This window comes from Triticum aestivum, chromosome 6B, assembly GCF_018294505.1.
Source record: "Triticum aestivum cultivar Chinese Spring chromosome 6B, IWGSC CS RefSeq v2.1, whole genome shotgun sequence".
In the NCBI taxonomy this organism is placed as follows: Eukaryota; Viridiplantae; Streptophyta; class Magnoliopsida; order Poales; family Poaceae; genus Triticum; species Triticum aestivum.
In genome coordinates, this window is record NC_057810.1 from 337,608,829 (window position 1) to 337,631,981 (window position 23,153).

Below are 23,153 nucleotides of genomic sequence, written 5' to 3' on the forward strand. Positions count from 1 at the left end.
AACTTAATTAATTACTTGATTAATTAATTAATATTTTAATTATTTTAGTTATTATTCACTTATTTATTTATTTTATTTTATTATATATATTATTTTTAATTCCTTTTTTTTAACAAAATGTTCTGGGGCTGGGGCCCCTGTGTCAGTGGCCTATGGCCTTAGCGGGCGCGGGCGCCAGCAGTGCGCTTATGGGCGCACCCGACCAGGGCCGAGCCCGATCGGGGAGGCGAGGCGAGGCCACCGGGGCACGGTGGGGCGCCGGCCAGGCGGTGGCGTGGTGGCCGGCAGGGTGGCCGCGTGGCAGATGTGGGTCGGCGCGGCTGGGTGCGAACGGCGCGGCCGGCAGCGGCGCTTGGCGCGGGCGGGGGCGCACAGGCCGCCGCGTGAGGTGGGCTGCGGGGTGCGCGCGGGTGTGAGAGGAGAGGTCAGGGGCGAAGGGAGAGCAACGGCAGGGGACGGCCAAGGGGCGGCCACGGCGGGGCTCGCGCGGTCGCGGACGAGGGAGAGAGAGGAGTGGGGCGCGTGCTCACATCGAGGAGTAGGGACGGGGCAGCGGGACTCGTGGGGGAGGACGGGGACGTCGTTGGCGTGGGAGCAGACCGGTGGGGGAGTCCGGCGAGGCGACGCGTGCTCCGGTGAGGTGGTCCGGCGACGGGCGGGCGCCGCGTGGCTTGGGGAGGCCGTCGGGCCCGATCCCGATTGGATCGGGGGGAGAGGAAGAAAGCGAGTGGGGGGGGAGGGTCGAGGCGGAGGGCGACGGTGGCAGCTCCGGCGTAGTGGCCGCGGTGGTCGGCGGCGGCGTCAACGGGATCCCGATCCCGATCGGATCGGGAGGGAGTGGACCGAGCGGGGGGGGGGGGGAGTGGGGGGATATGGGCTAGGGTTCGGTGGGAGTGGGGGGTTAAGCAGGGGTAGGGTGGGCCGGTCGGTTGGCCTTTGCCCAGTTGGGCTGGTGGCCTGCTGGGCCAAAGCCCAGTGATGGGGGGGGGGTTTGCTTTTCTTTCTTTCTTTTTTTTTCTTTTTTTTTACTTATTTTCTTTAATGTTTTCATTTAAAGTTTCTTTTATTTTAGTTTTATAAAATACCAAGTCAGCACCTAAATTAGTGTTACTAATTAGTCCACTGCCACAATTATTTTGGCACACTACTAATTTAGTTTTATTATTATAACTTTATAAAAGGCATCTAATTAATTGTTTTTGACTGTCATTTCTATTACTTTAGTGCATTTAAATATTTTATTAAAAGATAATTTATCCACCAATATTTACTAAGGATTATTAGACACCTTAGGAACAATTTAGTTTTGAGTTTTGAAAACTTTAATTGTTTAACTTAAATTCAAATTTTGAATATGAATCGTTTTGAACTAACGTGAGATTATCAACAGTAATCCGAGGTGACATGGCATCATTAATGTGGGGTTACTATAGCCTAATTATCCGGGCGTCACATAGTACCACCATGATGTCCAAGGCCGACAAGATCCAAGACGATGCTCCCAAGTGTGACTTCACCGCCATCCCTCTTTGTGGCATTGATGATGCGGAGTCTACTTCGACTCTTTTTCAAGAAGGTGCGGCGATGAGTTCGACTACGGAGACCTTCAAGAACCAAGCTTTGGAGGCGAGCGACAAGGTGGCGAGCAAGGACGATGCTTCCATCTTAGGAGGCGAGAGTGATGTTGTGCCATCTTCGGCCTTCATCCACGACGAGAGTGATGTTGAGCCATCTTCGGCCTTCATCCACGATGAGAGTGATGATGTGCCATCTTCGGCCTTCATCCACGGCGACGGTGACGACATGATCGAGCATGGGATTTTCCCTTCGGTCATGGAGGAGAGTGATGACGTGCCATCTTCGGCCTTCATCCACGACGACCACGACGAGATGGTTGAGCATGGGATTTTCCCTTCGACCACGGTGACGTATGATGACTTGAGTGACTTGTGCCACCATATTGAGAGTGAAAGTGACTTCACCACTAGTCTCATATATGATGAGTTGCCCCAATTCCCATGTGAGGAGAGCCACAACCCCCACCACTTGAGTGAGATGAGTGACTCCACCATATGTGAGATTGAGTGCACCTACTTTGAGGGAGTGAGTGAACCACCACATAGAGAGAGTGAGATAGTTGATAGGTCTCGTGAGGACATTTGCATTTCTAACAACTTGACCTCTACCTCTATTGTGTATTCTCATTTGGTGCTAGGTCCCATTTATGATGACGCGCCGATCCTCGACGACTTCGTCCTCCCTTTGGACAAGACGATGGCCATGGTGGAATATGATGCACCCCCACATGGTTCCATCAAGATGATGATGACCACCATTTGGTCTTTCCCACCTCACCTACACCACTTGAGTGGAATGAAAAAGGTAACATAGGTGAAGGTGATGCTCTAGTCCCATTAGTGGACATTCTTGACATTGATTGCTTGCATGATGTTGATCCACCTATTGCCATGCTTCATGCTAGTATGATTCCCCCATGCGATGATTTGCCCATTTATGATGAGTATGATGATTCTCTTGTGGAGTCTATTAGTTGTGATGCCATGTTACATAGGATTTCTTATGACAATTCTTTAGGTCACATCATGTTTGATAATCCACTTGACTTGTCATATGCTATGCATGAGATCCACCATATGTCTTATTTGCAATCTCTTCATAGTGACTATGCATATGCCATTAAAATAAACCCAATTTGCACTTATGGCATAAATGACAAGCCCATGGTTATTGTCATTTGTTTTTCTTGTGATGATATTGATATGTTCCCTTTGCATCATTTATCTCATATGCCATGCCATGACTACCTAGCTTCGGATATGCATTGTTTTGGATGTTATCCATTTTCTCCATGTGATGTTTCCGATATTGCTCATGAGGAGACCCCCATAGTTTCCTCATACATGTTAGGAGATTTTGATCCATCCCATCCATTGCATGATCCCAATAATTATGTGCACCATATGTTTCCCTTGAATGAAAATGCTATTGATGTGCCATATACTTGCATTCTAAATTTATGTCCCCATCGTGTCATACATAATAACTATTCTTTCATGATGGATGACATGTTCATATACCATGATCAAATTTTGTTGAGCGATGCTTATCTTGTTCTAATTCACACGTGCACATACACACCATGATGGATGATGTGTACATTTACCACGCGCACAATTTCTTTGCATTGTGTCTCTTTTGTGTAGGTACGCATGAATACTTGTCAACCTCGCAATCCCACGAGTTGACAAAACGAGCTCTAGAGAGCAATGATGACTTGGGATCCCATGGATTGCCTTTCCCACCGCTCTCTTCACGCGAAGTCTTTGCGCATTTCTTTTACATGTCCCTCACATGGTTATGGGTTATTGTCCATTACATATTATATACCCATCTTGCCATGTTCACTTTGCATGATATGCCCATTACTATGCCTTTGCCATGCATTTGTGACCCATGCTTTGCATTACACATGATGATTGATTCTAGTACTTTTATGTGTATTTGCAAACGTGGAGATATCTCTTGTTATTGCCATGTTTGCTTCGTGCACCATTCCTATGATGATACTTTCATCTTGCTTTGTGTTCGTGCTTGTGATATGTCATGTGCATTCCCTATGCCTATTATTTGCTCACATGACATGATTGCCATGATTTCTCATAGTGTGTTGCATCTTCGCTCCACTAGTTTGCACGACTTGATAACTATGCTTGCTTATGTTGCATCACCAATGACTCATACTTGCTCATTTCATGCGGTTGATGAGAACCATCCTTATGCTTTGCACATGATTCATATTGCTTCCTGTCATATATCTCCATGTGTTGCCGCTCTCATGCTAGATGATTTGCCATGTATTGAGTGCAACAATGATTCTCTTCTTGCTCATGAGATTGCCCCCATAGCATTCTCGCATATATTTGGAGATTTTGACATAATTCTTGTGAAGCATGCTTGTATTACTTCTTTGCACCATATACCTAGTGCCATGAATATTGCCATTGTTGCATCATATTATTCATGCACTTGTGCTTCTAATGGTTATGTGCAAAAGATGAGAACCATCATGCTGGATGATGTGTTTCTCTACCATGTGCATACGTTCTTTGATTTGTTTTGTGCATGTGTAGGATACTTAGACTTTGTGTCGACTTCCACTTCATGTGAGTTGACCATTCGAGCTCTTGAGAGCGAGCCTCATACATTCTACCATGACTCGCTTCTACACCGTATTTGCTTCCACTTCGGCATTGTGAATAATGCACAAGGACACACTTTCAAGGTGACATACTTCTTGAGCTTGGATATTGTGGATCATACTTCATGTGTTGCTTGCACCATTTGCACGCATGTTCGAGATATTGCTTTCTACCATGATTGCCACATTTCCATGCTTCATGACATATATACCTTGTGTGTTGCATCCAATTCTTGGACTACTTGCTACTATCATATGGTTGGTTGCACCAATATCATTTCTTCACATATGCCATGTCCCTTTGCTTGTCACATGCTTGACTTGATTGCCTCACACATGATGAACATTTGCTCTTTCTATTGTGTTGAGTGCCACACTATATTCACTACACCCTATGCATGTTATGCTTGGATTGTCTTGCACTTGACCCATGTGTTTAGACACCTCGTTTTATTTGGTGTTGTGAATAATTCTTATGCCTACCATAGACCTTTTATTGAGAAATTTGTGAATGCTTGCTATGACCTCGAGGTAGATGCTTATTCTCTTCTCACACATATTTGCATCACTACCTCACATTTGCATACTTGTCCCCATGATTACTTTGCTTGTGCTCGATTGATATGCTTACATGTCATGACACAATCCTTTGTCAAACCATACGCTATGCTTGATGACAACACGTGTTTGGTGAGTCACCTCTTGAATTCTTGGTTTTCCACTAACGCTAACCACATTTGTTTTTCCAAGTGTTTGTTATCCTTGATCATTTTGAAGGAATCCCAAGACGGTGTGACATTGGAGAGTGCCCATTGCGAGCTTGAAGATGACGAGTACTTGGTGAACGTCCACTTCTTCACGGCGAAGCCATCTCTTTCCCATGGTGATTTGGTTTTCGATCCGAGGTCGGATCTTTCCCAAGGGGGAGGGGATGATGCGGAGCATCCTACGGACATCACCATGTCAAGAGCCCTTTTGGGAAGTGACACGTGCGACATCTACTTCACACACACAAAGGTGAATCATCTCCTTTACACGTGCTCACTTGACCCCTTCGAGGATGGTATACTACTTGACACTTCTCCCGTGTGCATGAATAGGTATTGTTGGAACTTCACGGATGACGAGGAGGAGTGCAAGCGCCAAGGAACGACTACACCGTCCGCGAGGGAAGCGTGGAAGAGAAGATGGAAGAAAGGAGAAGAAGACGGAGCGGCTGCAGGAGCCAGGCCGGACATCCGGACCGCCGTCTGGATCATCCGGGCTCAGCCGGATCATCCGGGTCTCCCTCCGGATCATCCGGATAATTGCGTCAGGAGACACCCGAAGGCCTCATGTGAAGTCGGATCATTCGGGCCCCCTCCCGGATCATCCGGACGATGGCCGGATCATCCGGACCCCCATCCGGATCATCCGGGCCTTGCCTGCGTGCAACGTTTCGGGCCGAGGCCCATGTACCCATTCGCCCCCTCACTTACCCCTTCGCCCACTAGACTATAAATAGACCTCCTCCACCTCCTTTCTAGGGTTAGCAAAGTGATAGCTCATTTGTGTGTGAGCTTTGCTCCTACCTATCTCTACTCTTGAGAGAGAGAGACCACTACTCCATTGGAGGCCAAGACCTCCATCTAGGAGAAGATCCCACTGGATATCATCAAGAACCCTCGTGGAAAGATCCGTCTAGGATATCATCAAAACCTCCTCTTGGAGATGAACCTTACCTTGTATCTTTCCCTTTGTTGTTCATTTACCTTGTGATCTTGTGTGTTTGATTGTCTAGTGGATGTGTGATTAGACTTGTTCTTGAGTGTTTCCCCTTTTGATCTCTCTCTGTTCTTCCCCTCGTTCATCGTGTTCTTCGAGGGATCCCACTCCAAACGTGAAAGATCGGCCTACACCGGGTTAGCCCCGTAGCAGAAATGCTCTCAATGTCACGTATGGTGGAGTCACTTATGTCACTCATGTGGTGGTGGCTCTCCTCACATGGCACTTGGGGCATCTCAACATATGTGGGTGTCGAAGAGATGTTGGTGCAAATGTCTCCATGTGCGGTCGCGTAGCTTGACTCAGAGTATGAGTCCAATATGGGCGCCGTCTTCATGTTGTTGAAGAGGTTCATGCTCGTCGTCGTAGTTGAAGGAGATGGCCCTTGCTCGACCGTCTTGTCGTTGTCTTGTTGTTGGAGGCCCATATGATGTGGCACCTCATAGCTCATCTCCATGACCGAAGGGAGTTTCCCATGCTCGGACATCTTCCTTGAGGGGCTTCCGAAGATGGAATTGTTGCCCTCGCTCATAGGTGGTCACCTTGGACTTGATGAAGTCATTGTAGGCGTACTCGTAGAAAGTAGGAGAAGATGCCATATGTCCAAAGGCGAAGATGCCTTGATAGCACTTGGCGAAGATGCCGAAGTGGTTGTTGTAGCCATAGCGCCATCTTGGTGGTGGTCATCTCGCGGTCTTCTTTTGTGCTCTTGAAGCTTGGACTTGGCGTGAAGTAGGGCTTGTTGGGAATTGTGCATTTGCCCTTGTGGAGCATCTTCATGATGATGATGCCGGTGTCGTGCTTGAGCTCGTAGAAGATGTCATTCGTCGTCGTCGTGCATATGATGCTTGGAGGTGACTTGCCCTTCATGACGATGTTGATCACAAATGTGATGGTGGTCGCCATGTAGATGTGGGCGAGGACGATTTGCACTTGCATCATTTCCACGCTCCGAAGACTTGTGTCTTGAATGTTGCCATCTTGAGGATGACGAAGGGGAAGAAGACTTGATCAAGGCTCTAATCTCCTCCATCCTTGCATCTTACTCCTCTTTATGTGCGGAAAGCTTCTTTTCGATGTAGTCCGTTTTCCTTGCTTCAGAGTGACGAATGTCGATGGAGATGTTCTTCATGCGCTCTCGCAATCTTGATTGTGCGCCTTGCATTTCTCATTGTAGATCGAAGATGGACGCTTTGGAGATGTAGTTGTTCACGCCGTCGTTGTTGTCATAGACCGGAGAGGAAATGCCTTGCCTATCCATAACAAGAATCGAGCAAATATGAGTGGGAGAAAGAGAAGAACTTATACCAATGTACCTTGTTCGATGTTGACAATGAATCAAGTTCACTCAAATGCGGACAATGAAATAGCACTATTGGTACCAATCCTTGTCGGTTCTCACACCTACACAAGTAAAGCTTATGGAGGAGCTCGGTGAGGATAGTGGCACAAAAATTTAATGCAAAATGTTAGCAAGAGTCAATAATGTTGAAAGAGATTCACAAACTCGCAAGTGAAACAAATGGACCAATAGCAATATGTGGCACACGGAAATAAACACACGGATAGATAAATGGGGTCGTGCAACCAAGGAATGAGCACAGAATGTGGAATCCATGGAAACGCTCGTGTTGCACAACTCAAGAGAGACGCTAGCACGATTGCTCAATAGGCGGATACGACACTTGTGCACAACCTATAAGATGCAAAATGGATAAACTTTCTATCCCAAATATGCTATGTATGTATGGTTCCCGGTGTTCTCTCAAGATGATCCAAGATGATCGGATATGACACTCTTATGTGCAATGTGGTATGATGCTATGGCACTTGCTTACAAGCTTCTTTGCTCTCTTTCTTTTGCTTAAAAGCTTTATTTCTTCTTCTTTTTCTATGGCCACTTTTGCACAATGCACAAACCAAGATATCAATTGTGTATATGCGGGAACAAACTTGTGACACAAGATATGATACCAATATATGCACCACAATGGTATGGTATGTATGCTACGGGAAGTATGATCACTAATGTGCACAAGTAACATTGCCGACAATACTCAAATGGCTAGTCTCGATAGGCAAGTAACGCAAAATGGGCTAGGGGTTAACAATGCAATGGCAAGGGGAATATACAATGGTGTCGTCGAGGTTACCGTACTTTGCGATGATGAGTGGCGGTGTTCTTGATGTAGGTACCAAGATGATGGAGACTCGTCCCTAAGTAGCCGAAACACCTTAGGAAACGGAAAAACCGCGAACTCAAAATCTCAAATGACAAATGTCAAATGTCAAAAGGTGGTAGCGAAAAGCGGTGATGGTTTTGCACTAGGCAATGCGGAAGTGGAATGATGAGCTATACACGAGTCGGAGTTGAAGTTGTCGTCCCTAAGTAGGTGAAACACCTTAGGAGACACAAACCACAACTCAAACAAAATTGGGTTAGGTTGGGGTGGAAATGTATGGTGGGCACGTCTATGCGAAGTGGTGGTGGCGGTTGATGAAGAAGCAATTGTCCCTAAGTAGCCGAAACACCTTAGGAGACTCGAATCACTACTCAAGCAACCACTAATGTTATGGTTAACAAAATGGGTTAGGTTGCGGAAGTCGGTGGTGGCTATGCGGATGATATGGTGGAGGGCCAAGGCAAACTTGCCAAATTTTCAAAAATTTGATCGAGTCAAATGGTGTTGGTGGTATTTTTGTGGGATGGGGAATGCCAATAGCTTCAAAACGAGCTAAAGAACGTCAAAATCGGAGTCCGGATGAATTAGTTATGGACAAAACAAAAATCAGCCGAAGTTTGAAACTACAGGTTACGGACGTCCGGGAAAGGTCGGATGTCCGGTCGTCGGACGTCCGAGAAGGTCGGAAATCCGTAAATTCAGCTCGGGTTAGGGGTTCCGGTCGTCCGGGAAAGGTCGGACGTCCGGTCGTTCCTGGGGCTCCGGACGTCCGTAAAACGCCGGGTCAACGCGAAATCCGAGATCCGGGGCACGATTTTGAGTGGAAAATGGAGATTTCGGGGTCAAAATTGACGAGATTTTGTGGAGGAAAGATGGGGAAACTTGGGGAGATGCTAGATCCACTCGAAACCAAGCAAATCCATGGATCAAAATCAACAAAACATCATCAAACCAACAAATCACAAAAAAAATTGGGGCTATTTTTGGTGGGGATTTTCGAATTTAGGGAAGAACACAACAAAATTAGGCTAGAAAAAGAGGGGTATGGGCTCCAAAAACGTGATGAACGTGGCTCATGATACCAAGATGATGTAGGGCGGAGCCCTATGTGGACGATCTTTCACGTTTGGAGTGGATCCTACGGGGAACACGACGAACGAGCGGAAGAACACAAGGAAAAACACGAGGAGGAACGAGAGAAACTCAACCGACAAGTAATTGATCACACAAGGGCTAGATCACCGAACACATAAGGTAGCACAAGATTCAAAATCGACAAAGGAAAGATACAAGAGTAGCTGTTCTTATCCATGAGGAGGTCTTGATTGTCTTCCCTTGAAGGGGTCTTGAATCCCCTTGGGGGATCTTCTCCGATGAGATCGTGAGCTCCGAGGAGAAGTAACCAAGTGGACGAGCAAGGCTCTCACACAAAATATGAGCTAAACCATCGCTGACCTTAACTAGGAGGAGGTGCAGGAGTATATATAGTCTAGGTGAATGAAAGGGTAAGTGGCGTCGGCCCAACACACGGGCGGACGGTCGTCCGGACCTTCGGGACAGTCCGAACATCCGCAGATCGTCGGGCTTCCATAGATTTGGCTCGGATGGAGAAGTACCGGACATTCGGAGGGGTTCGGCCGTCCGGGGGCCTGGGAGTCGTTGGGCGTCCACTCTGGTCGGACGTCCGGCCGCTGGAGCGTGTGTTGGCCTGGTTTCCTTGGGCTGGCGTGACCTTCAGGGGCCAGACGTCTGGGCTGGGTCGGTCGTCCGGTGGCTGTAGCTTCGGGCAGCTCCTTCTCTTGGTCCATGTACTTGGCATCCTCGCTAGCTCTTCCGTTGGATGTGGTGGCTCTGTGGCTTTCCTCTAAGTACCTGATCATGCATAGCACACATGTTGGAGGTAGTAGCCATGTCTCACATGTAGAAAGTGAAGGTTCGGAGAGGAGCGAGTTCACCTTGTGTCGAGGTCTCGTCATATGTCCTCTTGGGGTTTGGAGAGTAGTCGGAGTGTACATGGGGATGAACGTGGGATGCTCCGCATCAACAAGCAAGAGAATGATGCAAGAATGGATGAGATTTGCGCCTTGTTGGTGAACCGGTCTCCTTCTACATCGTCATACTCAAGATGGAGCCACTCAATTCGACACTTCGACGACTCCTTCTCCGGCTCACGTACACAGTCATCGAACACTCTTCGACGAGCCACGCGTCAAGACCGTCATGCATCTCACAACCCGCTACACGACAAGCATTCACAAGAGCAAGACGATGAGCAAGTCCCTCGTCCTCAATCAAACCACGTCGTTTTTGCTCAAGGTCAAGAACGACAACGTCTTCGCCGCCAAGAAGAAGAAGAGTGAGCGCGTCTACACCAAGAGCAACAAGACGCCGAGGCTCAATGTCTTCAACAACCACAACGAGAAGCGCAAGCTCTTGAGGCGCAATGTGCCCTTCAAGAATCAAGTCGAGCTATCGCCAACCGCAATCGCGAACAACGTAATCAAGAGAGGAACTACCAACCGCGTGTGCAACGTCAAGCTCCACAAGCTCCTTCACAAGCTCGTCAAGCTCCACCTCAACCTCAAGTTCAACAAGAGCAAGTTGATCATGGACTTCCTCCACGCCAAGAGAAACATGAGGATGATTACCCTCACTGTCAAGGGTGTCATTTTCACCATCGCCAACAACACAAAGAAGAGCAACGCTATGGCAAACTCAAATTCACAATGCCCAAGTTCAATGGAAGCAATGATCCGGAAGAGTACCTCTCATGGGCATTGAAGGTCGACAAAATCTTTCGTTTGCATAACTATGAGGAAGAGAAGAAGATCGCTATGGCATCACTTAAGTTCCAAGACTATGTGCTCATATGGTGGGAACAATTCCTTGAGCGCCGACAAGCAAGAGGTGAAGCTCCAATCACCACTTGGGCTCAAATGAAGGATGTCATGCGAGCACGTTTTGTGCCAACCTATTACAACCGTGATCTCTTCAAGAAGCTACAACTCCTCAAGCAAGGAACAAAGAGTGTTGAAGAATACTACAAGGAAATGGAGATTGCCATGATTCGAGCCAATGTCACGAAGGATGATGAGCAAACTATGGCACGATTCTTGAATGGACTCAATCATCCCATCAAGAAGATCGCCGACTTCCAACCCTACTCCAACCTCATTGAGCTCGTGCATCAAGCGACCAAGGCGGAACGTCAAGTGCAAGATGACTTCAAGTATGCCAAGTACTCATCCAAGACCTACGTCTTCTCCACCAATCAAGCTTCAACAACTCCTCCAACATCTACATCAACCAAGCCTTATCCAAGCAATGACAACAAGTCAAGTTACAAGAAAACTTCGGAAAGTTCAAGTCGTCTTCATACTACAATTAACTTCAAGCTGCATGCTTCTTCATCTACTCCGACCGATGAGACTGTCAAGACAAGCTCCTTCAAGTGTTTCACTTGTGGCGGCCGAGGCCACAATTCCTATGAATGCACAACCAAGCGCACCATGATCCTCAACAACGATGGCACCTATGACTCCATCAGTGATGACGAGATAGAAGCTCTTGAGCAAGTGGCCATGCACTGGCGAGTGAACGAGGATGAAGATGATCAAGTCTTTTGTGATGAGGATTCGAGCCCCGCTCTCGTTGTCTCCAAGGTCTTGACTCTTCAACATCAACAAGAAGAAGACCAACGATGCCACATCTTCCACACAAAGGCCGGCATCAATGGAAGGTCCCTCAAGGTCATCATTGATGGAGGTAGTTGTCACAACTTGGCAAGTGAAGAATTATGCTACAAGCTTCAATTGGTCAAGAGGAAGCACCCGCACCCCTACAAGGTTCAATGGCTAAGTGACTCCGACACTATATGAGTTGAGCATACGGTCCAAGTCTCCTTAAAAATTGGTGCATATGAAGACACTTTGGAGTGTGATGTGGTCCCCATGACTGTTTTCCACCTCCTTCTTGGTAGGCCATGGCAATTCGACCGTGGTGTCATCCACAACGGGCGCACCAATCACTATAGCTTCAAGATGAAAGGGAAGGAGTATGTGCTACGACCTATATCTCCTAGTCAAGTGATAGCCGACAAGCAAGCCACTCATCGTGGAGAGAAGAGTGAGAAAGTGATCCACCAAAAAGTGAGTGAGAGCCACAAGCCAAACTTGAGCGCCTCTTCGCCTAGAGAGAAAAACTTAGTCCTATTTGCCACAAAAAGTGAGATGAGAGAAGTGTGTGAGAACCCATCAAGTGTTATGCACTTTGTCCTTGTGTGCAAGGATGGGGAACCAAAAGCTAACACCTCTCACGAGCTACCTTTCGTGTTTCAATCTCTTTTGCAGAAATTGCAAGATGTTTTCCCCGATGAGCTACCTACGGGTCTACCTCCTATACGAGGCATTGAGCATCAAATCGACCTCATCCCCGAAGCGCCCCTACCAAACAAAGCTCCATACCGCGTCAACCCGGAAGAAACTAAGGAGATCCAATGGCAAGTACAACAACTAATCGACAACGGTCATGTACGTGAAAGCCTAAGCCCTTGTGCCGTTCTGGTTATACTTGTGCCTAAGCCAGATGCAAGTTTCCGCTTGTGTTCCGATTGTAGACCTATAAATGCTATTACCATTCGCTATAGGCATCCCATTCCTCCCTTAGATGATATGCTTGATGAACTTAGTGGAGCCAACTTTTTCTCAAAAAATGATCTTAAAAGTGGCTATTACCAAATCCGCATTCAAGAGGGTGATGAGTGGAAAACTACTTTCAAAACCAAATTTGGCTTATATGAGTGTTTAGTCATGCCTATGGGTTTATCGGAGGCTCCCGGTACTTTCATGCGTCTCATGCATTATGTGCTTCGCCCTTATATTGGAGTCTTTGTTGTGGTTTACTTCGATGATACTCTTGTTTTTAGCAAAACCATGAAAGAGCATCTTAATCATGTTAGGGCTGTTTTGCAAACCCTTCGCAAGGAACGTCTTTATGCCAATTTGAAAAAAATGCACATTTGGTGCTGATAAAGTGGTTTTCTTGGGTTTTGTTGTATCTTCCAAGGGTGTCCATGTTGATGAATCTAAAATTAAAGCAATCAAAACTTGGCCCCAACCCACCAATTTGCAACAAGTGCATAGTTTTCTTGGTCTAGCAGGTTTTTACCGTTGCTTTGTGAAAGATTTTAGCACTATTGTCGCTCCTTCGCATGCTTTGAGTAAGAAGAATGCTCCTTTCATTTGGGGATCTTTGCAATCCACCGCTTTTGATGAGCTCAAGCCTTTGCTTACTCATGCTCCGATTCTTGCTTTGCCCAACTTTGACAAAACTTTTGAGGTTCATTGTGATGCAAGTGGTACCAGAATTGGCAGAGTTTTGATGCAAGAGAAACGAGCCATTGCATATTTTAGTGAAAAACTCTCCGGTGCTCAAATTAACTATCCCATCTATGACAAAGAATTGTATGCTTTAGTGCGTGTGCTACATGTTTGGGAACATTATCTTAGACCTCATGAGTTTGTCATCCATACCGATCATGAAACGCTTAAGTACTTAAAAGGTCAAACTAAGTTGAACAAGCGTCATGCCAAATGGAGTGAATTTATTTAATATTTTCCCTATGTGATCAAGTACATTAAGGGTAAGTAAAATGTAGTTGCCGATGCACTTTCACGCATATGCACGCTTGTCACTAAACTTGAGTTGAATGTTATTGGCTTTGAGCACATAAAAGGCTTGTATGATAATGATCCATCTTTTGCGACTCCTTATGCTAAATGTTTAACGCATACATCTAGGGAACAATATTACGTCAAGGATAGTTATCTTATGAAAGCTAACAAACTATGCATTCCCAAGTCTTCTTTTCGTTTGCTCCTTTTGCAAGAGGCTGATGGAGGCGGGCTCATGGGACATTTTGGACGCAACAAGACATTCGCCACGCTCTCCAAGAACTACTTTTGGCCCAAGATGTTCCGCAACATCTCACGCTTCACCACCCAATGCTCTACATGTCGCAAAGCTTAGTCTAAAGCTCAATCCCATGGTCTTTACATGCCTCTTCCTATTCCATATCAACCTTGGGAAGACATTAGCATGGATTTTGTACTTGGTTTGCCTAGAACTCAAAATGGCAAGGATTCCGTGTTTGTTGTTGTGGACTGATTTTCTAAGATGGCACATTTTATTCCTTGCAACAAGATAGACGATGCTTCACACATTGCAAATCTCTTTTGTAGGGAAATCTTGCGTCTCCATGGAATACCAAAGACAATCGTCTCCGACCGTGACATCAAGTTCTTGAGTTACTTTTGGAAGACCCTATGCGCCAAGCTCGGAATCAAGCTCTTGTTCTCATCCGCATACCATCTTCAAACCGATGGCCAAACGGAGGTGATGAACCATACACTCTCCACTCTACTTCACGTGCTGATCAAGAAGAACATCAAGGAGTGGGAGGAGTGTCTACCCATCGCCGAGTATGCCTACAACCGTGAAAGACATACGACGATCGGCAAGTCCCCCTTCGAGGTCGTCTACGGCTTCAACCCGTTGTCCCCATTGGACATTCTACCTCTTCCTCTACAAGAGCGCACCAACCTCGACGCAAGTGCCCATGCAAGCTACATCAAGAAGATGCATGAAGATACAAGGCACACAATCGAGTGCCAAGTACAACGACTCGCGACCAAGCTCAACGTCAACAAGCATCCCATGATATTCAACATTGGAGACCACGTGTGGCTACACCTTCGCAAGGACTGCTTCCCCAACGAACGCAAGTCCAAGCTTCTCCCTCGAGCCGACGGACCCTTCAAGGTGCTAGCATGCTACAACAACAACGCTTACAAGATCGATCTCCCATGCGACAAGTACAACGTGAGCGACATCTTCAATGTCTCCGATCTCTCCCCGTACCATGGTGATGAGGATTTCGATCCGAGGTCGGATCTTTCCCACGGGGGGGGGGGGGGGGGGCGATGATGCGGAGCATCCTTCGGTCATCCCCATGGACCTTCCATCGTCTCACCAAGCACCAAGAGGACCCATGACTAGAGCACGAGCTAGAGCTCTCGAGACCGAGGTGACTTCTCTCCTTAGTGATATATCACATGATCCTCTCGAGACATGGCTACTACCTCAATCTGGAATGTTGTGCATGATTAGGTACCAAGAGGACCCTCCCGAGGATGCACATGAAGATGGCCAAGACACCAAGTCCATGGAAGAAGAGAACCAATGGAAGAAGGCAAGAACAGCCTCCAGGCACCGGACATCCGGCCAGGACCCCGGACATCCGGCCCCTGGAGATCTACACGGCCAGCCCTCTGCAGAAGAAACTACAGCGACCAAACATCCGACATCCAGCCCGGACATCCGGCCCCCACCAGAAATCCGGCCAAAGTCCCGGACATCTGGCACCAGCGACCAGAGAGCACAAAAGCTTGCCCCGTCAGCCCGAACATCCGGCGATCACCCCGGACATCCGGCGCCTCCCGAGGCAGCGGACATCCGGCCCCTCCGGGCGGACATTCGGCGTCGCTCATCCAGAGAGCAGAACAACCATCTGCGCCAACCCAGACATCCGGCCCCTCGCGAGCCACCGGACATCTAGCCTGATGCCCGGACGTCCAGCCTTCCCAGCGCTTGCGTGCGCGAGTTGGGCTGAGCCCATGTACCCCTTCGCTCCTAGACTATATATACTCCATCCCCACCTACGTTTTAGGGTTAGCATTGTGATAGCTCATTTAGAGACAGAGCTCTGCTCATCCGTACCGGATCTACTCCACGTGAGGGATCGTGCCTCCTCGGAGAAGATCCATTCGGATTCAAGGCCTCAATCCGGAGAAGACAATCAAGACCTCCTCATGGAGAAGAACGGTTCCCTTTGTATCCTTCCTTTATTGATTTTGGATCATGTGTTACCTTATGCTTTCGGTGATCTAGCCCTTGTGTGATCGATTACTTGTCGGTTGAGTGATTCTCTCGTTTCTCCCCGTGTTTTCCCTTGTGTTTTCCCCGCGTTCCTCGTGTTCCCCCGTAGGATCCACTCCAAACATGAAAGATCGGCAACCTAGGGTTCCGCCCTACATCAAGTAGCTTCGTGCAGAGCATTGTAGACATACAATATTTGCAAAATACACATGACTCTGAATGTGACAGACCCGTTGACTAACCTTCTCTCACGAGCAAAACATGATCATACCTTAGTACTCTTTGGGTGTTAATCACATATTGATGTGAACTAGATTATTGACTCTAGTAAACCCTTTGGGTGTTGGTCACATGACGATGTGAACTATGGGTGTTAATCACATACATATGTGAATATTGGTGTTAAATCACATGGTGATGTGAACTAGATTATTGACTCTAGTGCAAGTGGGAGACTGAAGGAAATATGCCCTAGAGGCAATAATAAAGTTATTATTTATTTCCTTATTTCTTGATTAATGTTTATTATTCATGCTAGAATTGTATTAACCGGAAACATAATACATGTGTGAATACATAGACAAACATAGTGTCACTAGTATGCCTCTACTTGACTAGCTCGTGAATCAAAGATGGTTAAGTTTCCTAGCCATAGACATGAGTTGTCATTTGATTAACGGGATCACATCGTCAGGAGAATGATGTGATTGACTTGACCCATTCCGTTAGCTTAGCACTTGATCATTTAGTATGTTGCTATTGCTTTCTTCATGACTTATACATGTTCCTGTGACTATGAGATTATGCAACTCCCGTTTACCGGAGGAACACTTTGTGTGCTACCAAACGTCACAACGTAACTGGGTGATTATAAAGGAGCTCTACAGGTTTCTCCGAAGGTACTTGTTGAGTTGGCGTATTTCAAGATTAGGATTTGTCACTCCGATTGTTGGAGAGGTATCTCTGGGCCCTCTCGATAATGCACATCACTATAAGCCTTGCAAGCAATGTGACTAATGAGTTAGTCGCAGGATGATGCATTACATAACGAGTAAATAGACTTGCCGGTAACGAGATTGAACTAGGTATTGAGATACTAACGAGGACATCAATACCATTGTTACACCCACAACCCCAACTGCTATACATACTGGACCAATTACTAGAGCTCGCGCACGCCAATTAAATAACCAAGTACTTCCGTTTCTTGGTAATGATTCTAATGTTCGTGAGAATATGATGCTGCCTAAATTGGATACATTTGTTTTGCTTACAAATGAAGGGCCTAGCTTGGAGAAGGATGAACATTGGAGCAAGACCAAGCATGGAGATGATGGCATGCGCAAGGGGAACAAGAACGGAGTTACAAGTGATGATTTTAGAACGTTGAAGCCACCATAATGAGTGCATGAAGCCTTGGACAAAATATACAAGATGCTACTTCATAACTTTCATCCAGAGGCTATTCTAGGTGCTGCGTCACCTTATTATTGGGCCAGGCCCATGTATTTTCGAAATACTTGAGTATAGGCTGTTTTTAGAGTCCGTATGTGTGGGGAAACAAGAGATGGGGTTGGTTTCAGACCCCTTCCCCAAGGGCCAAGAAATTCCCCCCTCTTCCTCCATATATACAACCCTTAGGGCGTTGATGAGGACATCAATACCATTGTTATACCCACAACCCCTACTGCTACATATACTGGACCAATTACTAGAGCTCGCGCATGCCAAATAAATTATCAGGTACTTTCGTTTCTTGGTAACGATTCTAATGTTCATGAGAATATGATGCTACCTAAATTGGATACATTTGTTTTGCTTACAAATGAAGGGCCTAGCTTGGAGAAGGCTGAACATTGGAGCACGAACACGCATGGAGATGATGGCATGTGCAAGGGGAACAAGAATGGAGTTACAAGTGATGATTTCAGGACTTTGAAGCCACCATAATGGGTGCATGCAGCCTTGGACGAAATATACAAGATGCCACTTCATAAATTTTGTCTCGAGGCTATTCTAGGTGCTGCGTCACCTTATTATTGGGCCAGGCCCATGTAATTTAGAAATACATAAGTATAGGCTATTTTTAGAGTCCGTATGTGTGGGGAAACAAGAGATAGGGTTGATTTCGGACCCCTCCACCAAGGGCCACGAAATTCCCCCCTCTTCCTCCATATAAACAGCCCTTAGGGCACCGTTTAGACTTTGGGTTTTGTTTAGATTAAAAGTTCGCCATAGCTGCAACTTCGCGTAGTTCCTTTGTGTTCAACGACCAGACAAAGGCGTCACAGAACCCCACCTTGATCAATAAAGCTTTCATCTTATATTCACAATATCTAGATTGCAATCTCAGTTTCTTGCTTGTTCTTCATTTGCTCGCAGGAAACAGACCCTCGTGGTCATCCTGGTCAGGTTGATCGTGCTCCGGCGTGGTCAATAACCTCTCGGAGTTGGTTTAGCGATTGCTAAGGCGCGACGTCCTCGCACGTTCATAGTCGGATCGTCAAAGTCGACTTCCACCAAAGCGAAATCCATCATCTCATCGAAAGACGGGACACCTTTGCCTCTATCAAGTGGTATCAGATTTTCAGGTTGCTTGGTGAGATTTTACAGTTTTTCGTAGTTTAGATCGAGTCTGTTTCTTCATACCTATAGTCCACGAAAAAAATTAGGGTTAGTTCATCCTAGCCGAACCAATCTGAGCCTTTGCATAATCTTTTCTGTATTTGCGTTGTTGAATTTGCGGTTGCTTCGTCATGTCAAGTTGTTGGTCTTAGCGTCTAGTCTTTAGAGTTTCGAGTTCTGTTCACGGGTATTCACGCCGCCGCCGCATCATCATCATCGCCCTGCCATATACCACCACCGCTTATCCGCTACTAATCCGAGTCCATATACCACCACCAATCCGATTCCATATACCACCTGTTGTAGGGTCAAACCCTAGGAAGGATCCTTTCACACTTGGAGGGGGGAAAGGAGGATAACACTCAAGAACACCAAGAAAAAATCTCTCAAACAAACCCAAATATGACATCCACTAGATTAGCACACATGAGTTCCACAAGATTACAAGATCAATACAAGGAGAGTGGCACTAGGTAAATTCTTCCCACTAGGTGAGGTCTTGATGTTCTTCTCCAAGAGGAGGCCTTGACAATCCAATGGATTCTTCCCTAGGTGGGGGCTTGAGCTCCTAAGAGGAGGGGATACAAGGAGCAAAGGCTCACAATGTTTAGTCTAATCTTTGCTAACCCTACAAATGACCTAGGAGGTGTCCTTATATAGTCTAGGGGCAAAACAAGGTAAGAAGAGAGGGGTACAAGGACAAAAAGGCCATAAACGCGTGGCTGGACGAAGGGGGCCGGGCACCCAGCCAACTTGGGTCGGGCACCCGGGCTGCTCAGGAGCCGGTTGGTGGGGGGGCGGGCACCCGGGGGCTCAAGTCCCGGGCACCCGAGGTGGCGCTGGAGGTGGCCTGGCGGGGTGGCCGGGCACCCGGGCCTGGCTGGCCAGGCACCCGGGGCCGGCTGGGTGTGGCCAAGTCGAAGCCCGCGCACCCGGGGCTGGTTGGACGGGCACCCGGGGCCGGCTGGGCGCATTGGGCCGGGCACCCGAGGCCAGCTGGGGCGCGGCCTGGGCAGGGGCCGGGCACCCAGGGCTGAGATGGCTGGGCAACCGGGGCGTCCAGGGGGTTTGGCCCTCCCCTTGTCTTCGATTCCGGGCACCCGAGGTCCTTCCGTCCGGGCACCCGGGGTGTCCAGGAGCTTCTTCTCTTCCTTCTCTTGCTCCATGGTTGCTTGCAGCTCCATCTTCTCCTTCTCACGATGATCTCCAATGTACCTAAGAACACATATTGTATCTCTTTGAGGTAGAATCCCATTCTCAAGTGAAACCGAACGAAACTCGAAGAGGAGAGAATCAACCTCGTTCTCGATGGCGCGTACACGTGCTCTTGTCATTGGTCCACTCGGTGCTTGCGGTGGTGCTGGAGTGTTGGTGTGAGTAGTCGAGGGATGCTCCGCATCATCTTCCCCCCTTGGGAGAGATCCGTCCACGGATCGTGCTCTTCATCACCATGGTACTTGGCCAAGTCTTTGACATTGAATATGTCGCTAACCTTGTACTTGTCGCGTGGGATGTCGACCTTGTAGGCGTTGTCGTTGTAGCGTGCGATCACCTTGAATCGTCCATCGGCTCATGGTAGTAGCTTGGACTTGTGTTCCTTGGGGAAGCGGTCTTTGCAGAGATGTATCCATACTTGATCACCCCGTTGGAACACCATCGGAGACTTGTTGATGTTGAGCTTGGCGGTGAGGCGTTGCACTTGGCGCTCGATCGTGGAACGTGTTTCTTCATGCATCTTCTTGAGGTAGGCGGCTCTTGCACTTGCGTCCATGTTTGCTCGTTCTTGAAGCGGTAGAGGAAGGATGTCCAATGGCGACAAAGGGTTGAAACCATAGACGACCTCGAAGGGGGACTTGCCGGTTGTCGAGTGTCTTGCACGGTTTTAGGCGTACTCGGCGACGGGTAGGCACTGCTCCCACTCCTTGATGTTCTTCTTGATCAACACAAGTAGGAGAGTCGCAAGCGTCTGGTTTGTGACTTCCGTTTGGCCATCGGTTTGAGGATGATATGCCATGGAGAATAGTAGCTTGATCCCGAGCTTGGCGCATAGTGTCTTCTAAAAGTAGCTTAAGAACTTGACGTCTCGATCCGACACAATTGTCTTTGGCACGCCGTGCAACCTCAAGATTCCCTTACAAAAGAGATTGGCAACATGTGAAGCGTCGTCTATGTTATTGCATGGGATAAAACGAGCCATTTTAGAGAAACGGTCCACAACAACAAAAACGGAATCCTTGCCATTTTGAGTTCTAGGTAACCCAAGCACAAAATCCATGCTAATGTCTTCCCAAGGTTGATGTGGAATAGGTAGAGGCATATGTAAACCGTGGGATTGAGAGTGTGACTTAGCTTTTCAACATGTAGAGCACCGGTTGGTGAAGCGGGCAACATCGCGAAACATCTTGGGCCAATAATAGTTCTTGGAGAGTGTGGCGAAAGTCTTGTCGCGTCCGAAGTGTCCCATGAGTCCACCCCCATGAGCCTCTTGCAAAAGGAGCAAACAAAGAGAAGACCTGGGAATGCATAGTTTGTTAGCTCTCATAAGATAACCATCTTTGATATAATATCTTTCCCAAGAAGTATGCGTCAAACACTTAGAATAAGGAGTAGCAAAAGTCAAATCACCCTCATACTAATCTTTGATATGATCAAATCCTATGACATTCAATTCAAGTTGATTAAGTAACATGCATTTGTGGGAAAGGGCATCCGCCACCACGTTTTCTTTGCCCTTAATGTACTTTATCACATAGGGAAAAGATTCAATGAATTCACTCCATTTAGCATGCCATTTGTTCAACTTGGTTTGACCTTTGAGGTATTTAAGTGTTTCATGATCGGTATGTATGACAAACTCATGCGGTCTAAGGTAATGCTCCCACACATGTAACACACGCACTAAAGCAATTTGTCATAGATGAGATAGTTAAGTTGAGCACCGGAAAGTTTTTCACTAAAATAAGCAATAGCTCATTTTTCTTGCATCAAAACTCCACCAATTCTGGTACCACTTGCATCGCAATGAACCTCAAAAGTTTTGTCAAAGTTGGGTAAAGCAAGAATCGGAGCATGTGTAAGCAAAGATTTGAGCTCATCAAAAGCGGTTGATTGCAAAGGTCCCCAAACAAAAGGAGCATTCTTCTTGCTCAAAGCGTGCAAAGGAGCGGCAATAGTGCTAAAATCTTTCACAAAGCGATGATAAAAACCCGCAAGGCCAAGAAAACTTCACACTTGTTGCAAATTGGTGGGTTGGGGCTAATTTTTAATTGCTTCAATTGTAGAATCATCAACATGGACACCCTTGGAAGATACAAAAAAACCCAAGAAAACCACTTTGTCAACAACAAATGTGCACTTTTTCATGTTGGCATAAAGACTTCCCTTGCGATGTGTTTGCAAAACAGACCTAACATGATTAAGATGCTCTTTCTTGGTTTTGCTAACACAAGAATATCATCAAAGTAAACCACAATAAAGACTCCAATATAAGGGCGAAGTACATGATGCATGAGACGCACGAAAGTACCGGGAGCCTCCGATAAACCCATAAGCATGACTAACCATTCATATAAGCCAAATTTGGTTTTGAAAGCGGTTTTCCATTCATCACCCTCTTGTATGCGGATTTGATAATAGCCACTTTTAAGATCAATTTTTGAGAAAAAGTTGGCTCCACTAAGTTCATCAAGCATATCATCTAAACGAGGAATGGGATGCCTATAGTGAACGGTAATAGCATTTATGGGTCTACATTGGAACATAAGCGAAAGGTACCGTCTTGCTTGGGCACAAGTATAACGGGAATGACACAAGGTCTTAAGCTTTCACGTACATGACCGTTGTCGATGAGTTGTTGTACTTGCCGTTGAATCTCCTTTGTCTCTTCGGGGTTAACGCGGTAGGGAGCCTTCTTTGGAAGAGGAGCGCCGGGGATGAGGTCGATTCGATGCTCAATGCCTCGAAGAGGAGGTAGACCCGGAGGTAGCTCATCGGGGAAAACATCTTGAAATTCCTGCAAAAGAGATTGAAACACCATAGGTAGCTCGTGAGAGGTGTTAGTTTTTGGTTCTCCATCCTTGCACACAAGGACAAAGTGCATCACACTTGATGGGTTCTCACACACTTCTCTCATCTCACTTTTTGTGGCAAATAGTATGAGGTTTTTCTCTCTAGGCAAAGAGGCACTCAAGTTTGGCTTGTGGCTCTCACTCACGTTTGGGTGGATCACGTTCTCACTCTTCTCTCTATGATGGGTGACTTGCTTGTCGGCTATCACTTGACTAGGGGACATAGGTCGTAGCACATATTCCTTCCCTTTCATCTTGAATCTATAGTGATTGGTACCCCATTGTGGATGACACCACGGTCGAATTGCCATGGTCGACCAAGAAGGAGGTGGCAAACGGTCATTGGGACCACATCACACT